Source organism: Camelus bactrianus, chromosome 23 (genome assembly GCF_048773025.1).
Source record: "Camelus bactrianus isolate YW-2024 breed Bactrian camel chromosome 23, ASM4877302v1, whole genome shotgun sequence".
Lineage (NCBI taxonomy): Eukaryota > Metazoa > Chordata > Mammalia > Artiodactyla > Camelidae > Camelus > Camelus bactrianus.
The window spans coordinates 15,991,532-16,015,675 of NC_133561.1; the positions used below are offsets into that span (position 1 = coordinate 15,991,532).

Consider the following 24,144-nt stretch of genomic DNA (forward strand, 5'->3'; position numbering starts at 1 on the left):
AAAAGACTTAAAGTTAAGTGACTTGTTCACGGTCACACCATGAAGAGAGGCAGAGCTGGGATGAGAACCCATGTCAGTGGCTTCAAACAACCACTTGAATTGCTCACAAATGTGTGGGTCCACGTTTGGCTGGTCTCAACAGGATAGTTCTTCCGGTCTTGCCTGGGGTCACTCATGGGGCTGCAGTCATCTGATGGCTGGACCGGGACTGATGCTGTAAGGATGGCCTCACTTTCATGTTTGATAACTGATGTTTGCACTACCTCTCTCTGCACGTGTTCTCCTTTCTTCAAGGAGGCCAGATGGAGCTTCCCAACCTGGTGGTCTCAGGGTTCCAAGAGAGCTAGAGCAAAATCTGCCAAGCCTCTTGAAGTCTAGGCTTGGAAGTCCCCAAATATCATTTTCACCATATTCTGTTGGTCCAAGCAAGTCACGAGGCCCATCCAGATTCAAGGGGTGGGAACTGTGGCAGTGGGAATACAACTCCTGGGTGTGGGTAGTAAAAGGACACATCTGCTGGAGAGAAGTGAAAAAAAAAAATGAAAATAAGAGTTGGTCTGCTTTTTATCATCACTCTCTGCTGGTAATTCTAAACAATGTGGTAGGATACTCCTCCCCGCTGGAGCAAACTGCTCCCACCTCTGCTATCCCTTAGTGAGCCTCTGGTGGGGAAAGAGAGCCCCTGATGGCAGTGGTGACAAAGTCACATTGCAGAGGGGCACGTGCACAGGGCTGGGAAGGATCATTCCAGCCCAGTTTGTAAGCAGTCACAGGGTGAGATGTGGGAGGAGACTGTGCGATGGGCAAGGGAGGCCCCAAGAACAACTTTTCTTACTTCACATTTTCATTTTGACCCAATGCTGCAATTTCTGAAAGATGGCAGGATCATTTTCAGCTTTTAAAGTCAATTAATTATACTGCTATGAGCTAGTAAAATAATTAATAAATGTTAACATTTGCATGTTGTTTTAATTAAGAAATAAATGTCTTTGAATGAAAAAGTACCTGCCAGCTTACCCATTAATTATCAGAGTACTGAAAGCACACTTTGCAAGGTGGCTCCAAAAGTACCTTGGCAAAATGAGCCCTCAGTCACTTTTTGCCTGGGTGAGTCATGCTGTTTTTCCTTGAAGTTCAAAGCGCCAGTCAGGTGGAGAGAGGGGAGTCCTTACCTGATAGGAGGAGAGCAGCGTGACCTGGACTCTTTCGACATAGTTGGGGTGCTAGATGGACAGTTGGGGTTCTATGACAGTTTTGCTTCCAAGGAAGTTTCTGTTAATAACACCTGTTTTCTACTTCTTTTGTTAAAAAAAGAGGTGATCATGCTTTATCTTCTCATGAACTTTACTTCTTTGTGATTGGTCTTCTATTTCTTACGTGTTGCTTGGGGTCAGTCCCTGTCAGACAATCAGGTGTACACTCCCAGGGGCAGGAGCTAGGGCTATCTATATTGCTCCTCTTTTGTAAAATCTTGGTATTTTTTATTTTATTTTATTTTATTTTTTACAGCTACCTTCTCCCACTCTGATTTGTCTTTTCACTCTCTTCTGCTTTTTAAAACAGAAGTTCTTAGTTTTGATAAATAAAAGTTCTTAATTTCAATATATTCCAATTAACTCCTCTTTTCTTACATGGTTTGTAGGTTTCCTTTCTTGATCATAAATGCAATCTCTTGTATTATTCTTTAAAAGCTTAATTTTTTTGGTCTTTCATGTTTCTTGGTCTTTTTTTTTTTTTGCTTTCGTATTTACATCTACAATCTACCCAGAACTAAGTTTTGTGACTGGTGTGAGAGGGAGTTAAGCCTCAAATTTTTTTCCTTGTGTATATCCAATTGACCCAGTACCTTTGTAGAGAAGACTGTCTCTCCCCCATTACTCTGATGTTTACACTGAGGCCATGCTTCTTCCAGGCTGTCTCCAGTCATTGCCTGAGCACAGAGAGGGCACTGAAGCCTCATTTCTGTCCCATGTGGGGGTTTCCTCTAATGGAGACCTTTGCTTAGAGACTACTCATCAGTCAACTGAGACTTTCTGCAGTGTGGTCTGAGACTCTTCCTACCCAGTCTTCCTCCCACCCCTCACAGGTGTCAGTCCTGCACTGTGGTCCAAAGTCTTTCCCTGCCTCCTGCTCCTCCCTCCCTCTTTATCCTTCACAAGCATCCCCCCCATCCCCTACTCTCACTCCCCTGTCAACATCTTGCATGTTTAATCCTGTCTTGGCATCTGTTTCTTGGGGGCCCTGAACTGACAGAGTGGGTAGATCCTAGAGTAAGAGGCATTCATACTTTGGTGTCAAGGTGATGAAAGACTGGGCCAAGTTCAAGGCACAAGAGTAGATGAGGAGAATGGATTGAAGGACTTCCTGAAAAAAAGAGGGAATGCAAACTGTGCCTGACAGTGTAGAGGGCAAAGGAGGGGGTGGATTATGTCACGGAGGTGGAGCTCATTTGAGGGAACCATCAGTGACATTAGTCCTATGCTAATTAAAGGATTTTTTTGAGAGAAAAACATTAATAACGTTAAGTTACATTTGTATTGGGGCTTGACAGTTTACTGAGTGCATTTGCACATCATCTCTTTTACTCTTTAATGGGGCTTCTGAGTAGGGGAGAAGGGAGAAACAAGTCAGGGAAGTCCTATTTGTCTCTCCTTTCCTGTGTTCTTCACTGCCAACCGTCCCACCCCAGATTGTCTTTCTTCCCTTCTGTTTCCAAGGACTGAAGAGTCAATTGAAGAAATTGGTCAGATTAGGCCATTTCTAGTCAAAGTAAAGGGTCGAGCTAGTGTTAGCACATGACAAGCCTATGTGAGAGAACTTAAGGCCATATGATGGTTGGAAGTGGGGGAGGAGGGGCTGGGGTATACATTGATTTGGTTGGGTGACACCATATTTCATAACATGTGGGGATGGTTACTTCACGCAGGAGGGTGGAATGTTGATTTTTAGGGGGTCACTGTCAGAGAAGAGGAGAGAGACAGTAGAGAGGTGTATGTCAGTGAGAAGGAAAGACCATGATGGTGGGTTGGCAGAAGGACAATGCTATATTGAAATATTTAGATGGGGTTGCATGGTGTGTGCGTGTGTGTGTGTGTGTGTGTGTGTGTGTGTGTGTGTGTTCTAGCTTCAGGTAGTATAATGAAAAAAAGAATTAGGTGGATGGAAGAGAAATGTTAAAGAGGTGTGGAATCAAAAAGATTCCAAAGAACTTTAAGATCCTTAAGATCAGCAGCCATTAATGTAGGCTCAGTCAGCTGGTCCATATCAAGCATCTCCCGTGGCGGCTCGGTGCTACTGATGGTCCAGATGCTGTGTCTGGGAAGAAAGCTAGACTTTCAAGTTCCTTTCCATTCTCAGATTGGACAGACAGGTATTAATTCAAAAGACCCAGATGGTTCAAGGGAGTTTCTAACTTTATACTGTTGGATACCAGGTTTCAATCTAAATTTGAGCTCCAGCTTCCCGCTTTCCTGTTGGCCCTGGATTGAGAATAGCCTCTCGTTTACCAGCCATCTGGTCTCTCCAAACCTCTCCTGCCGAGTGGCATCTCCAGATACCTTCCCAGAGAGAAGACAGAATCTCAGACAAAATCTGTAAGGTGAATATATGGTTTTTCCACAAGGGGATCCCTAGGTGGGGTTCTGGGGAGGAGTAAGTCCCCACATTGAAAGGGTCCATGTGATATGAGTCTTGTTTCTGTTTGATTTGATAGAGGGGGCTCCCTGGATCAGTCAGATGTGGAGGTGCACCCTATCTGGGGCAGCCCATGCCTGTGCTTCTAGATCTTTGGTTCCCTGAAAGTTCCTTCTCTAAACAAGCAGGCCCTGGTGCGAATTATCCATCATCTAGCATCGCTGAACACTTATAAATGCCTGCTGTTTGCAGGGCACTGGTGGCACAAAGAGAGTAGAAGAAAGAGTCACACCAGCATTTAGAACATACCTCTTGCTTTCTAAGATGACAAAAATAGAGAAAATTTAGCTTTAACCATAACAATAATTATTTTCAGGAAAATAATCCGTCATTATTTCTATCAGGTCTGTGTCTGGATAGAAGATACCAGGCTGTCCCCAGGGTTTGTGGAGACTTCAAGACAAATTACACTCTTAACTTTCTCTGCTTTCTACTCTCAACCCTTGTGCCTGACAACCCAGCATTTTTATCCTGGTGAAATCAGGTCAAAATGAATGTCAGGGGCTCACTGGAAGAGGATGAGAAGTCACAACACAGACCCATTAGGCTGAATAGAACTGAATGGAGGCGTCACCACGCGATTTGCTCTGGGAAGTCTGGAGTTCAGGGGCCGGGGGTGGAGGTGTGAGCTCAGGCCCTTCCTTCTAAGCACCAGATGGCAGAGCCACCTCACTGCACTCTGCCTGCTGCCTGGCCCATGTGCCTGGGTGGCGTTGGCCTGCTCTGTCTTACACCAGGATGCCTCTGTCTGCCAGAAGGAATAATTAGAGTGGAAACAAATGTATGGCAACATCTGGATGGATACAGCTCAATTGGCTCCTGACAGGTCTCTGGCTAAGAGAGCCTGCAGCAGCTGCGGCGCTAGTTGGGGCAGGTGGGATCGTGTAGGACTCAGCAAGTGATGGGCAGACATCACCCTGCTTCCGAGTCCTCTTTTTTTCGTTATACATATATATATTCCTTTTCATATTCTTTTTTATTATAAGCTATTATGAGATATTGAATTTAGTTCCCTGTTCTATACTGTAGGACCTTGTTGTTTATCTATTTTGTAAACAGCAGTTAGTATCTGCAAATCCCAAACTCCCATCCTAGTCCTCTTTGGTCTCACCTTACAAATGCCCCTAAGGCTGTGTGTGAGCAGGTTTGGAAATGAAAAGTCCAGTTTCTTCAATTCTGCAGAGGTTATCTCAGTTGCAACAGGCAAGCTGTCAAACTGATAACCATTCCCCAGCATAGACTTCGCAATGCTTGGGGGCTTCTCTCAATATACACAATATACGAGGAGTGACTTTCTAGGAGGAGGAGACCTGAGGGTGTGTAGGGGATGGGGCATACTGCAATTTTTTTTTTTTTTGCCAAAATTTTAAGTCAGTCTTGTAGTTGTGGTTTAAGTTTGCGTGGTCCAGCTGCGTCCCCAAGTCACTGACAGGTCACAGCCGAACCCCTGGCCTGTATCATACCCGCGGCCAAGTGAATTATCGCTGCAAGAATGCAGCACAGGTGAGGCGTAGGAACCTTGCAGTCTGCTCCTAAGGGATAAGGCTGTACATTTTCTGGGCTTGTCCTGTGGCCCTTGCCCCACGGAGAGTGTGAACCCAGCTCTGTCCCTCTTGCCTTCTTTGCTCCAGGCCCTCCCATCGATCTAGCTTCACACCTGCAGTTCTCCAGCTTCAGGCTTCCTCCCCTGGCTCCCCACCACCCTGGCCCCCGCCACGTGACAGGTTAACTCCTCTTTCAAGCCCGAGGTTAGTGTTGCTCCACCAGGGAAGGCTTTTCTGAGTCTCCAAGCCTGGTGCTGTGTGTGCCTGTGGCAGCCCCTGCCTCTCCGGTCACACCAGTTATTACTCACTCCTCTGCTCTGTATCCTCCACGAGGCAGGGACCCAGCACAGAGCCTGGCATGCGGGGGGCAGTCAGGGATGGAGCAAAGGGATGAACCATCTCGGCTGTCACCTGCTTCCGTCCATCACACAGCTGATGTCTGGCCAGCGTCTCTTCCTTTCCTCCTCTCCCTCACTCACCCGCCCGCTCTTCCAGACCACCAGTGAAAATGCCGTCCTTGCCTGGCCTGTTTCTTTCTCCGCCTCATTTTAGTTAACTCAGAAATCCCATGTTTGTCTCTGTGTCATACCTGGATGTCACTTCTCTCAAGTCTGTTTGGATGAAATAATGAAACTTCGTATGTGTCTTCTGTTTTTCCAAACTGCTTCATGGTTACTGGAGGAGAAAAGCAAAACCGCAGGGAGAAGACCAGTGTCAGAGGATTTATTACTAAAATGTCACCATTACCTGCATCTCTCTGGGGTCTGGGGCTCTTTTGTGTATACCGTCTTATGGTTTTTACCCCCATGTTTCTAAATAACATGCTTTTATTTCTCTTTCTTGATTTTTGGGTGTTAGGAATAATTTATTTTCCATCAAGGAAGAGAGGAATTTAGTTTTCTTTACATACTGCCCTCTCTTTCTGTCACACATGTGGTTAGATCAATATTCAGTATCTGCATTCCTATGACTTAAGTAAGTGCTATTCACAACTGAGCCACATAGTATACTATGATTACTTTTTCTTTTCCAAAAACCTTTTTGTCCTGTGTGTTTGATTGGTTAGCTTTCTTTGCACTTACCACTGATTGATCCTTCCAACTTGCTCCCAGTGTATGAACCTGCTCTCAATATGTAACTACATTAGGTATGTCTATCAGTTTCATGTTCTTGATGATTCCAGAGCCTCCTGACCTTCTCCAGACTAGGCTAGTTATTAAATAGCTGCCGTCTTGAGGTGGCATTTTTTTCCCCCATTATCCCTAAATTTTCTCTTTGTCTTTCTTTTGTGTTTGCTCTGTTTCCTGGATCCAATGTCCTTCTCTTTCTTAGTTTACTCTTTTGTTTTGGTGGAACACATCCTCTAGTACCTCCCTGAGAAAGGATGCATGCCAAGTAAGTGTTTTGAGATCTTAAATGTCTAAAAATATCTTTATTCCACCCACACACTTAATTATTGTTTGACTGTATCAATATGTGGATTGGAAGACATTTACCCTGCTTCCTTGTCTCCTAGTTTCCAGTATTGCTGTTGAGAAACCCAACATCTTTTTGATTATCTACACTTTTGTTGAAATTCCCCTGCTCTTCATTTTTCCTCTCTCTGAAAGCTTGTAGAATTTTTTCTTATCCCTCATGGTCTAAAATTTCAAAGTGAATGCTTCTATTTTCCATCTGTTGTGCTGGGTACTCAGTAGGCTCTTTCAATCTGGAAACTCATGTCCTTCTATCCTGGGAAATCTCAGTTATTTCTTTGTGAGTTTCTTCTTTTCCATGTAGAAAGCAAAGAACACCTCCTTATTAGAAATACTTCTGTTGAGATGCTGGACCTACTAAACTGGTCGTCTTTTCATTTATTTCTTTTCTTTCCTTCTCCTGTCTTCTGTCTCTTTGCCTTGGGCTCTATTTTTGAGAGAGTTCTTCAATTTTAACTTCTCATCCTTCTATTGGGGTTTTCATTTCTGTCATGATATTTTTAGTTTTTAATAATACAGGGTTTTTGGTTTTTTTTTTTTTTGTAATCTCTTTTTTTCTTTTTATAAGTTTTGTTTCCTGCAAGTTGCTTTTTCCTGCTTGTTTGTTTTGGTCTCTCTTTCATCTTAGAAAGCTTCTCAAATGTCCCAGTGATCCTAGGCCCTCTGTTCATATGAATGAGTGGGCTCCACAAAGCCTATTGGAAACTCTCTGCATGTTGGATGGGGCTTGTCAAAATGGGCTTCCCTGTGTTATCTGGCTGGAGCATGTCTTTGGGGAATCTTTTGATGTCAGTATCTTTAGGTCATTTTTCTTTAGGATCAAATTTTAAAGGGAAGTCTCTTGCAGTCCCCAGTCTAAGGGGTAAAGTCTGGCCAGTAGTGTCCAGGAACTGAGTAGAAGTAGGCCTGAGATGGGGGAGGTGATGGTGTTTCAAAATTAAGTCTGTAAATGTTCAATTTATGCCCCTCATATTTTTAATTTGCCATCCCTATTCTTAGCTGTGCCTCGGGTCCTGCTTTTTTGCCTTTCCTGGAGAGTAAGCCTCTCATCTTCGGCCAAGGCAGTGCTGAGGGAATGGGGGTGGGGGTTGGGGGTCTAACTGTATCTTAAATAGACTTTCAATCAGAGCCTTTGTATTTAACCCCCACTTCATCTCCATTCCCAGAGGTACCTGGAGCTGGTTTAGGATTCAGCTTTCTTAGGTCTTCAGAGTCAGTCACTACCTATCCATCTGCTTTCCAGTTTCCAGTACTGTGTTGCTACTGTCTTTATCCCGTTCTCTTTGTTCCAAGATTTTAGCCTTCCTGCAAGGCTCCTTTCCATTTTTGTGAGGTTTTTGAGGGAGCAGGAGCTATGAGTGTCTAATCTGCTGTCTAATCAGAGTCCTAACATTTCTTGAAATAAAAGAGGCATCATCATAGGGAAACGACTGGAAATCATTGCTCCAGTTTATGCCCTTCTATCCCTCATTTAAAAGCCTTTTGCTTTTGTGTCCCACTTTCACAGGTCTCTACTATCTGCTAGTTAATCTGACTATGTATTTTGCTAATTGGTGCAAATAATATTCAGACACATAAATTACTCATTGCTCTCATAAATTACTCATTATTGAGACTATAATATGAAAAGCCCAAAGCATGTTGATTACCTCCTAATGTGAGGATGTTCTTACATCCTAAATTTACCACTCTTTTGAAACAGTGCTACTGTATATGGTTTGCATCGGGGAAAATAATTATTCTTATGAGCCCATTATTCTGTTAGTGAATGGTTGGCTTTTTAAAGGTGACAGGCATCATTTTTCTTTTCTTGAAAGATGATTAAGGTTGTATTTAGCTCATTGGCTTTGCTAAGGATCTTTAGGGATAACATTTGAGTCATTCTCAACCTGGAATTTGAGAGACAGACTGGTCATATCCAAATTACCAGGGGATAAGCAGGGTTCTGGGAAGCCTGGAGAGGAAGGGGCTGGAGCTGCCTGTCCTGGATGCCTTTTCAGATCTCTAGGGTCAGACGGGCCATGCCAGGATATAACATTAAACATTTATCCACCCAGATGATGGGGCAGGTGTGCACAAAAAAGGAGTGAAGATTGATGACAAAAATTGGGCAAAGGGGATGTGGGAGGATTAGAGGAGCTGGTTGTTCTCCAGATGATCTTTGTATTTTCATTCATAAAGTTAACATACTACTTGGCTTTGATATCCTGAGGGCCTGGGGTTTTCTCTGCCCTTTCTCTGTGCCTCCTCCAGTTGTGCCTGCGTTCCTTTCTTTTAACTGCGATGTATAGTAGATAGAGAGCCATGGATGATCAGGCCTTAAAGTGTGTTAGTGTATTAACATGAAGTTTTAGAGGCAAGTATTAGCGTCTTATGGTAGAGACAGGTGTGGCTGGACTTTTCTTTCATAGGTTTGGCTGTGATAAGTATGTTACCTAAAGATAGAAAAAAACCAAAACGTATGATATTTTTCTCCCTGATGTAGCTACTGATTAGTTTTAATCTAAAATAGTGGTGATGGATAATGAAATATCTGAGGTGGTGTCCTGGATGAATCACCACAGATGTTTCCTCTCACATATATATGTAATGAAATGGAAGCAACTTTATTCACCCCAGTTCCTCTTGGAGAGAAGGAGTATGTATTTAGAACTATTTTGAGAAGCCTGTTGAGGTGGGTAGGGGTCTCCAAATGGCCTGCTGCGGAATCAGAAGATGTCCCAGATACTTTCTAAGGAGGGTGAGTCGTGCTGACCAGAGGACTTTGTTTTTCTGAATACTGAGATGGTCAGGTCTGCTGGTTCAGAGGTTAGGAGCAGCTCTTAACAATAGAAAGGAGCAGAACTGGACTTTATTTTTCATTTATCTGTTCATTATTTCAGATATCTTTATTGAGTCCTTCTGTTGCAGAAAATGGGGCATGAGAGGATGGTCATGTCTCAGGTCTCAGGCGAGTCACTGGGATGCGTTTTGCCAAGTGAGGGTTCTGTCACAATGCTCAGACCTTCAACCTGGAGGGATCCCAGGTGAAAAATGTTCAACCTTAAACATGCTTATGTTCTTTAAAAAAAAAAATTGACTTCACACAGGAAAGAATTCAAGAGCGAGCCATACTAGAATAAAGATAGATGTATTCAGGGAGATACACACTCCATAGACAGAGTGCAGGCCTTCTCAGAAGGCAAGAGAAAAAGAGGCCAATTGGTAGAGTGTTGTTAGTTTTTATGAGTTCAGTAATTTCATATGCTAACAAGTGGGAGGATTATTCCAACTGTTGTGGGGAAGAGGTAGGGACTTTCAGGATTGGGCCACTGCCCACTTGTTGACTTTTTATGGTCAGCCTTGGAACTGTCATGGTGCCTGTGGGAGTATCATTTAGCATGCTGATACATTACGATGAGTGTATAATGAAGCTCAAGGTCTACTGGAAGTCAAATCTTCCACCATCTTGGGCCTCAAGTTCTTCTGGAAGTTGAATTTTTTTGCCATCTTAGGCCTAGTTGAGTTTTAACCAGTTTATGTCCTATCCTTAATTGCTGGGTCATTCTTTTAATGGTTGTGCCCTGTCCCCTTCTGTCCTGTCTCACTTTCTCTCTGTTACTCAGCCATGTGACTTTTAATGGATGTATTGCTGGGATACATGGCATGTGCCCAGAGGTAACAGAAGCTATAGAATAAACATGACACATCTTCCTTATGGATCGGTGGTCTTCATAGCATGTGGAGAATTCAAAACTCATATACATACTTAAAAACATTAAACTTTAAAGAAATTGCTCCTAGACACTCCCCCCTCCATCACGCTATGTGCTTACTTTCCTCAGGCACGCACAAAGTGCTGGAAGAATTCAGAGGACAAAGAACGTTTCTGGCAATGGACAGAGTCCTGAGGGACCAAAGAAGGCTTTATGGAAGCAGGACTTGAGGTGAGTCTCAAATGACTGGGAATATTTGTTAGGGAGCAATTGATGGATGTGTGTTGGGGTGGGTGGAGACATGCCAGGTGAGAGGGTGGCATGAGTCCCAGCTCAAGGGTGGAAATACCAATAAGAGAGTGGACCAGTTTGGCCAAACTGTGGAAGAGTGAGAGAAGATCAGAACAGCAATATGGAGATCAGTGGGTGGGAGCCAGCTATCAACTATCCTGTTCATTATTGGGAATTTCTGATGATTTTCAACATTTTCAAAGAGATGCCCTAGGGAGGTAAATGGAGAGATGTTACACAACAGTGGAGAGTGAGTTTAGAGACTGGATTATTTGGTTTAGTGATTCCTAATCAGAGAAGCACTTCAGAATCACCCCGGGAGCGTTTCTAACTACCTATGCGGGGTCACTCACCATTGGAGATTCTGATTCAGGAGGTCTGGTGTGGAGCCCAAGAAATCAGTATTTGGAAAAAGCTTCCAATGAATTTTGTTGTGTTCCCTGGTTAAAAACCCCTGAAATGGGAGGTGATTATATAAGGGAGAAAGAAATTTTCCTCTGTCCTTCTAGGTTCTTCTGGCCGCTCTGAGAATTAAATTGTCATGACACACATTAACAGGAGAAATCAAAGTTTAATAACTAGCATACATAGGAGAGACCCAGGAGAACTGAGTAACGTGCTAATTAACATGGCTGAAGTCCTCACCTTAAACACCATCTTCAGCTAAAGACAAGAGAGGACGCTGAAGGTGGGGAAAGTCAGTTATGGAAGTTACCAGGAAACACACTATAAACACAGGTAAGATTGTTACGCAGATTTAAGTCTTTTCCATTGATAAGTTTCTAGAGAGTTGCCATCCTCCTCTTCCTGGTTCACTAGTGGGAAAAGCGGTTACAAATGGAGGTTTTCCTCACAAATTTAAATGTTTCTTACAAAAGGGAATCCCTACTTGGTTTTCAGAGTTTGTCCCAAGTCTGCTGTTTCTTAGAAAATAACCAGCTTAAAATAACATTCCAAAGAGATACATTTTGGGGTGGCAGATTCTGCTCCCCTGTAATTAAGGTAGCCTCTTCTTAATGTAATGGAACTTGGATTCAGGGCAGCGGCAATGGCAGTGGAAAGGGTTCAATTTGAAAGACTTGGAAAAGAATAAGGAGGACACGAATTGATACTAGACCACTCCCTGCTCCAGTATATGTGATGTTCCGAACCATACCCCACTGTGAAATAAAATTCGTATTTTATGGCAAGACAAGAAAAATTTAAATATAAAAAATTGTCTCTGCCCTTTGGCCTCCTCTCTCCCCTCTTCTGTGCTTGGTGTACCTGCATTATGTGTTGACACACCTACCCATCAGCAGAAATACCTGCTTAACCATAAAGAGCAGCATTCTCCCCATATCAACAAGGTGACTCCTTAAAAGATAACATTCCTTCTTAATCGTGTAGGGGCCATGATGACCCATGACCCACTACTCGCGTTGAACGCTTAGATCTATATTGTGTAAACTGTCAGTACTATGTCATTTAATGTACAGCCAAATCAAATTTGTTATATCTTTCTTAGGTTGACTGATTAATTTTTTCATTGACACCACTATCTATGTATCTTTCAAACCAGAACATACTCGTCTTTCCAAATCACCTGGGCCTGAGTTAGCATCACTTACAACCCTTTCCTGGGAAATCATTCCACAGCATACATAGTTCTTTGAGATCTTTATGGGCAACTTTTAAAAAGGGTATTTTTGCATACTGTTACTGCTAACATTACCATCACTCTTAATGTTTCAATTTCAAAAGCATTTTATTATAATTTCCAGCTTCCTTTTTGTCCAGTTCTCTCCTGTGAAAGAGAGTTACAATATACAGAGCAAAGGCATGAGGAAAAAAAAATCTCAATTCTGTTGCATAGAGGCTCACAATCCTCGTAAATGCCGTATGATTATTTGTCCTTGAACATCCTTAGAATAAGGGAGACTCAGAGAAGATAATACGCCTGATGATACTTAAGACAGGAAAGTACTTCCTGATCCTGAACAAACTGAATTTAAAATCTTATTTGGGGACTGGGGGAAAAAACCGGTTTTATCACAAATCCTTTATGTCGGAGCAGACACTGTTTCATTAAAAGACAGAGAAAAATTGCTGATGTAGACCCTTCCTTTCTGGGAAGCTGATCTTTTTTGTCGTGGAACAAAGGCTGGTAAAAATGTTCACGTTGCAGTCATCAGGATTGCAAAACTTGAATTTGATGAACAGACGTATTTATCACTTGAGATATATACGTGTATATTTGGCTACATGATTCAGCCTTTTGATTTGCATTGACCATTTTGAAAAAAATGAAGCATTTTTTGGTGATTTAATTTATTTATTTGGAATATTCCTAGTTTGTAGCCTAGTTGACTGTACTGTGTTTTCCTCAGCCTTCGGGTAAGATAAGAACATGGGACTCTCAGAAACTTCCATGTGGTTGACCCAGCACTAAGTCTATACCAATAGGACCAAGGGACATCATTAGGAGTGGGAAGCAGACAGCCACATCTGCTGATATCAGTCTCAGAAGGTCAGGGAAGAACCCCAGCTATGCTGGCTTCTCCAGTAATCTGTTACAGGAGCTAATATAACAGAGCATTAATTCTGCCAACTGCAAGTTGTCACTCGCCATCTGGTTCTACAAGAACGTAGTCACCAGCCACTGTAGTCACTGACTTTCAGCACACCCTGAGAGGAGTTCAGGGCACAGATCAGGAATGAGGCATCTGTGCTCTGGGAAAAACAGGCAGGACAGGCCTTCAGATAGTTAGATATTTTCAGGAGAAGATTTTATGAACCCAATTTCTTGCATCTTCTCATATCTAGAAAAGCATTAAAATCATTATCGGAGACATCAGCTCCTCATGACTAGCAGCAGCCTTCCCATGACTAGCAGTGACCTTCTGTCAAAATGTGTGCCAAACTTCTCATACACACACACACACACACACACACACACACACACACACACACACACACACACACACACACACACACACACACACACACACACACACACACACACACACACACACACACACACTGACCCTCTCCCTACCTCTGCTCTGAGCAGTCCCTCAGAGCTATCTGAGAGGTTGTCTCCGGGCTGTCGTCCTCATTAGGCCCCAAATAAACCTTAACTCACAGCTCTCATGTTGTGTGTTTTTTGTTTTTGTTTGTTTGTTTTGATCGACAACTTATATGAACAGGTCTGGATGCACCCTCTGCTTTCAGCCTTCATCACCTCTCTCTATTTCCTTCCTCTGTGGCATATCACTCTAGCCCTTTAGTGTTCGCTTCAGCTGACCTTTCCAGCCTCATTTGCCACCACCCACCATTCACACCAGACTCTTTACCATTCTTGAAGATGTCACTCTCTTTGGTGCCTTTGTTCTTTTACCCTTTGCTTGAAATGCCTTTTCTGCCCATGTCCCTTGATCAGAATACCACTCATTTATTTTTCAAGGCCTGACTCAATGTCACCTCTATCATGAAGGCTTCCAGACCCCCCGACAATCATTCAACTCACATATAATGAGCATCCACCCTATGCCAGGCATGATGCTGATGCTGTGAATAGATGGATGACACAGTCTCTTCAGGGGATCACATATGTGCTTCCATAGCCCACACAGTGGACAGGCTGGGAGGTATATTAATGTTATTAAATCAAAATTCAGTTCTTCTATTCCTAAAACTCCCAAGTTTCTGGTTGTCCTGTATCTACACACACACACACACACATACACTGAATCAATGTCTTAAGGGAGGAGGAAAAGCCTAGGACAAAAGAGTCATGGTTCAGTTCTAAATTTCACATTAGATTTTTTGAATCTATAAGCAGGCAATAGTCTTGAGAGCCAGACTTTGCTAGAAGAGAAAAGGGTTTTCTAGAGACACACATCTACACGTCACGTAACAAGAGCCAATCTGGACCTATGCAGATCATGGACTTTTACTATGAGTACAGGGTGTGATGTAGGGAAGTTCTCTCCTCACAGAAAAAAGTCCTCCCCTCACCCAGTGCTGGGGGAGAAATGGGGAAGTGTGGCATTGGTAATTTACTGTAAAAATAATACATATATATATATTTTGTCTTTGTCCACACTTTCTGGATTGCGGCTCCCAAAACCCTTGAAATTTCCTAAGCAATAAGAACAGTGGGAGCATCTTTTTGTCCTCTGTTCCTGAAATGGCTTCAGAGAGATAAGGGTGAAATGGATGCTTTATTGTTCATGACAAGCTCCTTTCAACCACATCTGAGTTTAGATTAATAAGGTGACTTTTGGAAAGCCCCCTGGTAACCTAGGGTTGGGGGCTGGTTGCCAGGGGAGCCAACCATGTGATTAGAGGGTTGGAACTTTCAGCCCCACTCCCGACCTTGGGGAGGGGAGAGGGGCTGGAGATTGACTTTAATCATTGATGGCCAATGATTTAATCAACCATGCCTAAGTAATGAAGCCGCTACAACAATCCAAAAGGATGGGGTTCAGAGAGCTTCTAGGTTGGTGGAACACATCCATGTGCACCCCAAACTCCATAGAGGCAGAAACTCCTGTGTTTGGGATCTTTACAGACCTCATCCCATATATCTCCTCATCATTTATATCGTTTAATGTCATCTGTAATAAACCAGTAATCTAGTAAGTAGACTTGTCTCCTGAGTTCTTGTGCCACCCTAGCAAATTAATGGTTAACGACTTGGACTTGTGTTTGGCATCTGAAATGGGGAAAGTTGTGGAACTGAGCTTTGAACATGCGGGATCTGCCACTATCTCCAGGTAGGTAGTGTCAGAATTGAGTTAAATTGTGGGACACCCAGCTAATGTCTGCAGAAGGATTAAAAATCATATGCTCATCTCAAGGGCTGCAGAAAAAGCATTTGACAATATTCTGCAGAATTGCCTGATGTGTGGAAATCCTCCCACCGTCCCCATCCCCATCTCTGCATTTGGTGATCAGAAGTGGCAGCAGTATTCAGAGAGGGTTGTGTATGACGTACATGAAAACAACAGGCAGAGAGGGACAGTTACATGTAAATGATCAGCTTTTCCCTTGTAGGATCAGGATCTGAACCTCAAACCTCTAAAGGGAATCTAGTAACAGCTAGAACACCTGGGGCCTCTGGGAACTTCAGAGCATGTACTCTGCTTCTCTGGGACAATGCAAGCCTCTTACAGGCCCTATATCCCATGACTGGTGTCCTTGTAAGAAGAGGAAAGGACAGAGAGAGACATGGTAGAGGGCCATGTGAAGATGGAGGTAGAGATCAGAGTTATGCTTCCACAAGCCAAGGGACACCAGGAGCTCCTGGAAACTGGAAGAGGCAAGGACTCCTCCTCCTGCAGGGACTTTAGAGATGCATGGCCTTGATTTCAGACTTCGAGCTCCCAGGACGGTGAGGAAAATAAACTTCTGTTGTTCTAAGTCTTCCCAGTTGGTGGTACTTTGCTTGGCAGCCCTAGGAAGTGATCCCTGTGTGGAGCAGTGGGACAGGCAGGGGCAGGGGGTTTATGCTCCTGATTGCCCAGCTGAGGCGTGTGGCCAGTGGGATTTGGAATTTACATGGGCCTGAGTGGGAATATAGACACCTTGAAGGAGCCAGAGTTAGAAGAGTCAGTGATCAGGACAAGGGAGGCCATGGAGAAGGGTCTTGTATGCTGGTGAATAAACCAGGGATGAGGGAGAGGATTTTTTCCGGCAAGTTTCTGGTAGGATCTTTGCTGCTACTTAACAAGTATTTAAAACTGTGTAAATTAATTCAGATGTAAATAACCATACAGGCAACCAGGGATTTGACAAGCAGAAGTGTCTGCCAACATGTCCTGAGTAATTAAGTAATTTTTGCACTTTCCTCATTTTGCTGGCAGCATTATTTCTTAGCTCTGGCTTGATGGTGCTGATTCTAGGATTAAAAAAAAAAAGATGTTGGATTTTGTTGGCCGACTTCTCAGGCTGTGGGAGCGACTGCGAGAGTAAAGGCTCAACCCTAGAAGCTTCCGCTCTCGGTTCTGAAGCTGATTTAGCATTAAGCCTTGGGCCATGCCACTAGCTTCTTCCTGACCCATTTTTTGTTTTGTTTTGTTTTTGGAACCATTTTTACAGGAGGTCATTTTATCTATCAGTTTTCCAGACCTCTGTGAGAATCGGTTAGAGAGTCTGAGCTCTGGGGATGAGGGTGGCTGAGCGAGCACAATCACTGCTGTTCCGAAAACTTGAAAATGCACGAATCGAAACTTTTCTAAGTTTGGATCTGCTTTTCCTCCCCTTTGCCTGGATGTTAGAGCAACTGAATCATTCTCAGTGGCAGAAGCTAAGTGCATGGCTATTCACAGGCTCTGCCACAGAAGGTCACTGAATTCCCAGCCTCTCTGTGCTTGTTTCTTATTCAAGGGCACTTTGAAGGTGTAACAGGTCATCAGTATTCTAAGTCTACATTCTGAATCAAAACAACAGTTTAGTCACAGACGAGATGGAATACCTGGGGTTAAATGAAAAATAAGTTACATACCTTTCTAAGTACAGGCAAAACTGGTTTTGTCCTGAGTGAGCCGTGGCAGAGCTGACTCTCGGGGGGATTGGCCAGGGTTGCTTTTTGCTTGGATTTTTTGTCGACTTTGGGACACTTTTATCTCTGATGGCTGGTCTGTAGCTTAAAGTGATACTTCTGCCCCCAACTCAAGTTTCAGGGTGGAGAAAAGATTTTTAACCCAGAATACACCCACAGCTGCCCAGCCTCGGGGAAGGACTCCTTGGCCTGAGTGAGAGAGGCTCCTTGGGGTGTTGTTTGAGTCTCTTTGGCTCACCTCCATGCCTCAGTGTGGGACTGAGAGAGAAGGGGGCCCCCGAAGGCTGGGTGGGGGCTTTCTGGCAACTCCCAAATGGGGGTTTGCCAGTGGGAACTTACTGTTTTGCCTGGAGGTTTGAGAATTACCAGTAAATCAGCACATCAACTTTTAAGTGCCTACACAAGACTTGGCATACAGTAGACTATGAATAAATGTTTGTTAAACAAACGGAAAAGTAATTGAAGCCCAAATTCCACTGTTGACTGTAGGAAAGATTTTTGGGTTATCGGTTCCTTCGGGTGGTTTTACTGCTATGACTTCCTCTTGCTGTAGCTGCTCTCCACCTTTGTTCTGTGTTTGTGACACAGGCTTCCTTTCCATGGCTTTGGCTTTTCCGCTCCATCTCCCTTCTCAGGTGATGGGTCTTGGCGGAATTTGTGACAGCCGTGTCTGGAGCTTGGTAGGATTTCTGGGGCTTTATGTACACATTACATTTTCCTGTTAGATTTATAGGAGTCTTTCTGCAGAAACAACTCCTTCCCTGAAGTTACATGTACAGAACCATGATGAGGGAGTGTTGTTAAAATAGCTGATACATCTCCAGGTGTGGAAGGAGCCAGGGCCCAGAACTAAATGGAGTGTTTCTAACAAAGCCTCATTGTTTGCGATCTGTTTACAGTGCCTGTTTAACAGGCTAATAATAGGAAGATCACTTAATTTCCATAGAAGGCAGCACTGTCAGGGAGATGACATTTAGACGAGTTCAGAACACAAGCAGGAAGCCACATCCCATGACTCTGCCTCCCTAATCCATGATTCTCTGAAATTGTCAGTTCTGTGATTCCAGTCCCTCCCTGGTCCCCCTCTGTCCCTCTCCCACCATCTTTGGTGAAAATATGCCTCTGTGTTTGCTGCACAGGCCAAGCTGGCTTATACCTGGTGTTCATGTCAGAACAGAATCACGTCCGCAGGGCGTGGAGAGAAGAAGTCATTTGGCTAAATTCACACAGCTTGAAAGTGGGAATTTAAGCTGAAAAGCTTCCTGACTAGCTTATCATCTGATTCAGTTCAGTGAAAAATACATCTATTCAACACACCCTATGTCCGAAGCCTTGTGCTAGGTGCTCTACAAGCATTTGCACTTCTCTGCTGAGATTCTTATCAAAGTCACAGATGGCTCTGTGCATCTCCGTTCATTTTTGAGCTCCTTATAGGCATGGATGGTGCCATGTTTATTGGGCTTGCAGACTGGTAAGTGCTCTTAAGTAAATAAGTAAGAGGTAGACATGGTCCATCTGCATGTTGCTCATTATCTAGTGGGACAGACTAGTTTAAGTCAACTTCCACATCAGTCAGACTGATAACAGCATCCATCCATCCATATATACACACATACACATCCGTTTCATGAACACTTACTGGATATTTGTTATATGGCCATGCAAAGAAGAAGATGAAGTTTATAGAGGGAGAGAGATACTCAACATGTAAAGAATTATAAGACAGTGCAGTATTCCACCCATATGAAATATCTATAGACTAGTCAAGTTCATAGAGAGAGAAAGTACAATGTTGGCTGCCAGGGGCTGGGGAAGGGGAGAATGGGGAGTTACTGTTGAATGGATATGGAGTTTCAGTTTGGGAAGATAAAGCAATTTCTGGAGATAGTTAGTGGTGATAGTCGTACAACAGTGTGCCTGCACTCAATGTCACAGAAGTGAACACCTTAAAAATGATTAAAATGTGTTGTATTAAGTATATTTTAACCAAAAAAACCCTGCAAACAAACAGGGTGATAAGGACTCTGTGGCCCGAGGATAACTGATCCCTGGAGCCCAAGCCTGTGCCCCTGCTTGTCTGGAAAGGGGCTTGCTTGGCTGTAGGAATGAGAGCAAATGGAGGTAGAGGATCTGGAAGCATAGCTCATCTAAGCTATAAGAGTTTCTTTCATTATACACTTCCCCTTTCTAGAAGTCATGAGTTGTAGCCACAGTGGACACCAAATTAAAAAGGCCCCTTGGTAAATAAAGAACTTTTGCAATTATCTTATCATCACATAACAAACAATCCCCAAACTTAGTTGCTTAAACCACTAGCCACCTTTTATTTGCTCATGACTCAGCTCTGGGCTGAGTCATGAGCTTTGTGCTGTCTCTGCTCCACGTGGTACTGGCTGCACTTAACCCATGAGTTTGGCATTGGAAGAGCCAGGATGGCCTCCCCACATGTATGGGGAGAGCTGGGGGCTGGCTGAGTCTTTCTGTCCCCATGGAACACCATATTTAATGAGTCAGATTGATTTGTTTTTATTAATTTTAATCCATGGAGCTTTGCAAACATCATTTGGCAAAGTTGCATCATTTAATAAATAGAAACAACTTAATAATTCATCATGCTTCTTACTTTTATCATCACTCATTTTACATAATTTACTAGATATTTGAATAGTGTCCTTAGAATTTATAATTTATTTTGTTTCAAGTGGTATATATTTGTTTCTCTATAGTTTTGTTTACTTACCCTTATATGCTTAATTACTTTTATTGACTGTTGAATTAAATTGATTTATTATTTAGTTAAGAAACTTACTTCTTGTGAAGCCACAGAGAGTATGGATACCACTATTAGAATCCTGTTTATTAAGGTTAATTCTCTGATTTTTTCCAAAATGTTTGCTCCCATTTTACAAGTTATTGGGTGGGAATGTAGTTTGGTGCAGCCATTATCGAAAACAGTTTGGAGATTCCTCAAAAAACTAAAAATAGACTTACCATTTGACCCAGGAATCCCACTCCTGGGCATATAATCTGGAGGCAACTCTAATTTGAAAAGATACATACACCCCAATGTTCATAGCAGCACGATATACAATAGCCAAGACATGGAAACAACCTAAATGTCCATCGACAGAGGACTGGATAAAGAAGTTGTGGTATATTTATACAGTGGAATAGTTCTCAGCCATAAAAAATAACAAAATAATGCCATTTGTAGCAACACGGACGGACCTGGATATCATCATTCTAGGTGAAGTAAGCCAGAAAGAGAAGAAAAATACCATATCACTCGTATATGGAATCTAAAAAAAAAAGAAAGGAAAAACAAGACATTAATGAACTTATCTATAAAACAGAACCAGACTCACAGACATAGTAAACAAACTTATGGTTACTTAGGGGAAAGAAGGTGGGAAGGGATAAATTGGGAGTTTGAGATTTGCAAATACTAACTACTATATATAAAATAAACAGCAAATTTCTTCTGTATAGCACAGGGAACTATATTCAAATCTTGTAGTAACCTATAATGAAAAAGAATATGAAAATGAATATGTGTATGTATATGTATGACTGAAACATGCTGTACATATTGTACAGAAATTAACACACTGTAACTGATGATACTTCAGTAAAAAAAAAAATACATAAAATTTCTAAATTCTGCAGGGGTGGGATCAAGATGGCAGAGTAGCAAGATCTGAGTTCACCTCCTCCCATGGACACAACGAAACTACAACTACATGTAGAAGAACTATCTCTGAGACTGACCAGCAGACCAGCAGAACAGATATTCTACAACTAAAGATACAAGCAAAAGGCCAAATCAAGACAGGAAGAAGAGGCAGAGACATGGTCTAGTCAGAACCCACATCCCCCCCTGTGGTGATGAAGGATATCACAACCACGGAGGTTCCCCGCAAGGAGTGAGGGGTCTGAGCCCCAGTCGGGCTCCCTAGCTCAGGGGACTTGCAGTGTGAAGATGAGCCCTCATAATGTCTGGCTTTGAAAACCACCGGGGCTTACATCTGGGAGATCTGAAGAGCTGTGGGAAACCAAGACACTTGAAGAGCTTGTGCACAAACTCACTTGTTCTGTGCCTGGTTTTAGGGGCAGAATATTGGAAAGCACCTGGGTCATACGGGAAGGATTGTCACTGGCTAATTTTAGGGCCAGAGGGGCAGGGATCTCGGGGAACACTTGTGGGTGCCATTTTTTTTACTCTCCTTCCACCTAGCAGGTTTGGTGCTGGCAGATGCCATTTCTGTCACTCTCAATCAACCTAGCTAATGCTGTGTGCTTTGCCAAGCTTCTGGCTCCAGCCGGCCCCTCCTAAGCAGACACATGAAAAGATGCTCAACATCACTAACCATCAGGGAGATGCAAATCAAAACCACAATGAGCTATTACCTCACATTTGTCAAAATGGCTATTATCAAAAAGACAACAAAAAGCAAGTGTTGGTGAGAATGTGGAGAAAAGAGAACTCCCATACTCTGTTGGTGGGAATGTTAACTGGTGCAGCCAGTATTGAAAAGAGGTTCCTCCAAAAACTAAAAATAGAACTGCCATAAAAGCCAACAATTCCAGTTCTGGATATTTATCTGAAGAAAATGAAAACACTAATTTGAAAAGATATATGCACCATGGTGTTTGTTGCAGCATTATTTACAATAGCCAAGATATGGAAGTGACTGAAGTGTCCATCGACAGATGAATGGATAAAGAAGATGTGATATATATACAGAGTGGAATATTACTCAGCCATAAAAAATCTTGCCAGTTGTGATAATGTGGATAGACCTAGATGCTATTATGCTAAGTGAAATAAGTCAGACAGAGAAAGACAAATATCACATCACTTGTATGTGGAATCTAAAAAAAAAAAAAAAACATGAACAAGAAAACAAAATAGAAACAGACTCAGAGATACAGAGAACAAACGGTATTGCCAGAGGGGAGGGTGTTGGGGGGTTAGGGGAAATTGATGAAGGGGATTAAGAGGTACAAACTTCCAGTTGTAAAATAAGCAAGTCAGGGTGATGTAATATACAGCATAGGGAATATAGTCAATAATATGAAAATAACTTTGTATGGTCACAGATGGCAACTAATTCATGGTGATCATAGTATGTGTAATTGTTGAATTACTATGTTGTATACTTGACACTAATATAATATTGTATGTCAACTGTACTTCAATAAAAATTTTTTTTCTAAATTCTTTTTGCATTATACCATTACAAGCTGTTCATTGAGACCAAAAATTCTTTCAGTTTTAGTCTCAATTCCCAGATCATCAGAGATCTTATTTAATTGTTTATTTGATGTATGGTAGTTGTTGTGGACTCGACTGTGTCCCTCACCCCTAACTCATATTTTGAATTCCTAACCCCCAATGTGACTGTATTTGGAGATCGGGACTATAAGGAGGTAATGAAAATTAAGTGAGGTCATGTTGGTGGGGCCTTAACCAGATAGGAATGGTGTCCTTATAAGAAGAGGAAGACTCAGACCTGTCCCCCTCTTCCTCTGCCTTCCTTCTGGGTGTGCAGAGAAGAAAGGTCATGTGAAGACAGTGAGAGATCATCTGCAAGCCAGAAAGAGAGCTCTCACCAGGAACTAAATTTCCCAGCACTTTGATCTTGAACTTCTAGCTTCCAGAACTGTGAGAAAATAAATTTCTGTTCTTTAAGCCACTCAGTCTGTGATATTTTGCCGTGGCAGCTGGGGCAGACTAATACAATAATAAATACAAAGCTTCAGGAAAAAGATTTACAGTGAATTATTTAATTTACATCTTTCATTGCATCATCCAGGGGTAAATGAATACAGTGACTTAGTGCCAAATTAAAAACATTTAGAAATGTTTCTAAAATTTTGGCTGAAATACCAGACTTTTTAACATATAGGCACTAGCATTGTTTGAACAAAAAGTTTCTGTGAAAATACATTTCACTGATACCATTTTTCTGAAGCATTGACAATAAAGATTGGTCATTATTTCAAAAATAATTCCTTCCAACTCCACGAGATCAACAAAATTTAAAATTTCTCACTTTAAAATAAATTATTAATAGGCTTTTATATGAAATAGTCAAAGTTTCATAGAAAATGACTATTGTACTCTTATGATTTATAACTTTTAAAGTAAGTTGTTTTCTCAGTGGACATATGTTTTCCAGCAAGTGGGACCATAAATCTAGAATGTAATGTATGCGTATATAGATATTCTTTTTTTTTAATGGCTGTTGCATATTTCATGTTTGGAAATGCTTGATTATGTTTAAGTTCATGCTGGCTAGTGTGAACATTTTAAGGGTATTTTCTTAATATTTTTAATCATTTAATCAATATTTTGTTAAATTTAAAAGATTTTGTTCTTTCAAATGCATTATTGTGTGAAACTGATTTTTTTATTGATAATTACAGTTTTTTAATCAAACCATGAGCTTTGGTAAAATGTGATTGCCACGCCGATATATATCTAAATCTTGTAATAGTCAATTCAGAGCACCATTTGCATCCCATATTTACATTCCTACCATTGATGAGACGTTCATATTTTTGTTAAAATAATTATTTTGTATTAAAGAAATAAAAAGTATTGTGTGAATTTGTACTGATTCTTGTACTTAGAAAAATATGTTCAGGTTGTTTGGATTTCCACACAGCAACAGAAGGTATTCTAGGCTACACTTACTATTAATATCATTGCTTGTTCTTTGCAGACTCAGAAGATTGAGTTGTATGATATTTAAATGGACATTAATAAATGTATCCACAGTTGGTTGTCTCTTTATTCTGTGAGTTTGTTTTAATATTTTATTTATAAATTCTTAGGTTTATAAATATCGAAACACTATATTTACCACTTACACAAGCGTTATAATGCACAAATA

At 42.0% G+C, this 24,144-nt stretch overlaps 1 long non-coding RNA gene across 4 annotated transcripts in view; it reads left to right on the forward strand.

Annotated features, from left to right (window-relative positions):
• The window catches only part of LOC105083941 (uncharacterized), a 103,374-nt gene extending 79,525 nt beyond the window's left edge, over nt 1-23,849 (forward strand). For 2 of the 4 annotated variants that reach the window (XR_012501814.1, XR_006721435.2), the window contains exons 2-5: nt 3,434-3,598; nt 10,537-10,638; nt 11,208-11,436; nt 20,912-23,849. This is a non-coding gene — a long non-coding RNA (uncharacterized LOC105083941). The remainder of the gene's footprint in view (nt 1-3,433; nt 3,599-10,536; nt 10,639-11,207; nt 11,437-20,911) is intronic. The other 2 variants (XR_012501815.1, XR_836652.3) reach the window with 1 other exon arrangement.
• Nucleotides 23,850-24,144: the final 295 nt, after the last annotated feature.